Source organism: Babylonia areolata, chromosome 3, assembly GCF_041734735.1.
Source record: "Babylonia areolata isolate BAREFJ2019XMU chromosome 3, ASM4173473v1, whole genome shotgun sequence".
Classification (NCBI taxonomy): Eukaryota; Metazoa; Mollusca; class Gastropoda; order Neogastropoda; family Buccinidae; genus Babylonia; species Babylonia areolata.
The window spans coordinates 50,509,940-50,511,454 of NC_134878.1; the positions used below are offsets into that span (position 1 = coordinate 50,509,940).

At 32.6% G+C, this 1,515-nt stretch overlaps 1 protein-coding gene across 2 annotated transcripts in view; it reads left to right on the plus strand.

The window, feature by feature from the left end:
* LOC143280077 (coiled-coil and C2 domain-containing protein 2A-like) overlaps positions 1-1,515 on the plus strand; it is a 269,519-nt gene that overhangs the window by 249,858 nt on the left and 18,146 nt on the right. The gene's annotated exons all lie outside the window — the stretch shown is intronic.

The following is a 1,515-nucleotide window of genomic DNA, read 5'->3' on the forward strand; positions in this document are numbered from 1 at the left end:
ACTATTCAATAACTTTATTCTGTTAGTGAAAAAAAGCGCGTGTTCAAACTGAATGGATTTGTCAGGACACGGGAATTACCGTTCAATAAAAAGAAAAAAGAAAAGAAGATAGACTATAATCATTTAGAATATTTACACTAAGTTAGCCATGACGAATCGTAAAGGTTTCACTTAAAATAGCTGTTAGTATCCCAAATTCAAGTCCTAGAAAATAATTTTTTTTTTCACAGTTCAGGGTACTCACGCATGTGAATTGTTTGCAAAATCATATTTATGGGCCTGCCTTCTCTTATTAAGTGTTCTCATAAACGAGACAATGTAACATAGCCATTGTTGTTCCAGTATTGAATGAACAAGTGTTTTAAACAGTCGTGTATCCTTGTTGTTTTTTTGTTGTTGTTTTTAAATGAACGTTTTGAAAAACAATACACGCCTTTTTTTTTTTGTTTGCTTGTTTCCTTGTTTATGTCAACGTTCAACCCCAAGCCCCCCATCCCCCCCCTTGCCCCCCAAAAAATCTTTTTCTGTTCAGTAGCTCACAGACTTATAAAACCGTAGGTGAAATTATTATAGCAAAAAAGGATTTGATCTTTGGTAGGAAAAAAAGAAAAGAAAAGAAAAACCCACGATACCCGCTGGATCAATCGAATGGATCAAAGGATTTGTAAACGATGAAAGCGAAACAAGATTTTATTTCTGGACCACAGCAGTGAAAAACATACGCAGATCAAAGATGTCTTGAGTCATTGTGATTTATGCACACAACATTATCGCTGAGCTCACTTTTGCCATGAAAAAAAGGGAATTATAAACGTGTGCATGAGAAGAAAAAAAGGGAATTATAAACGTGTGCATGAGAAGAAAAAAAGGGAATTATAAACGTGTGCATGAGAAGAAAAAAAGGGAATTATAAACGTGTGCATGAGAAGAAAAAAAGGGAATTATAAACGTGTGCATGAGAAGAAAAAAAGGAATTATAAACGTGTGCATGAGAAGAAAAAAAGGAATTATAAACGTGTGCATGAGAAGAAAAAAAGGAATTATAAACGTGTGCCTGAGAAGAAAAAAAGTGAATTATAAACGTGTGCATGAGAAGAAAAAAGGAATTATAAACGTGTGCATGAGAAGAAAAAACAGGAATTATAAACGTGTGCATTAGAAGTAAAAAAGTGAATTATAAACGTGTGCATGAGAAGAAAAAAAAGGGAATTTTAAACGTGTGCACGAGAAGAAAAAAAAAAGGAATTATAAACGTGTGCATGAGAAGAAAAAAAAAGGAATTATAAACGTGTGCATGAGAAGAAAAAAAAGGAATTATAAACGTGTGCATGAGAAGAAAAAAAAAGGAATTATAAACGTGTGCATGAGAAGAAAAAAAAGGAATTATAAACGTATGCATGAGAAGAAAAAAAAAAGGAATTATAAACGTGTGCATGAGAAGAAAAAAAAGGAATTATAAACGTGTGCATGAGAAGAAAAAAAAGGAATTATAAACGTGTGCATGAGAAGAAAAAA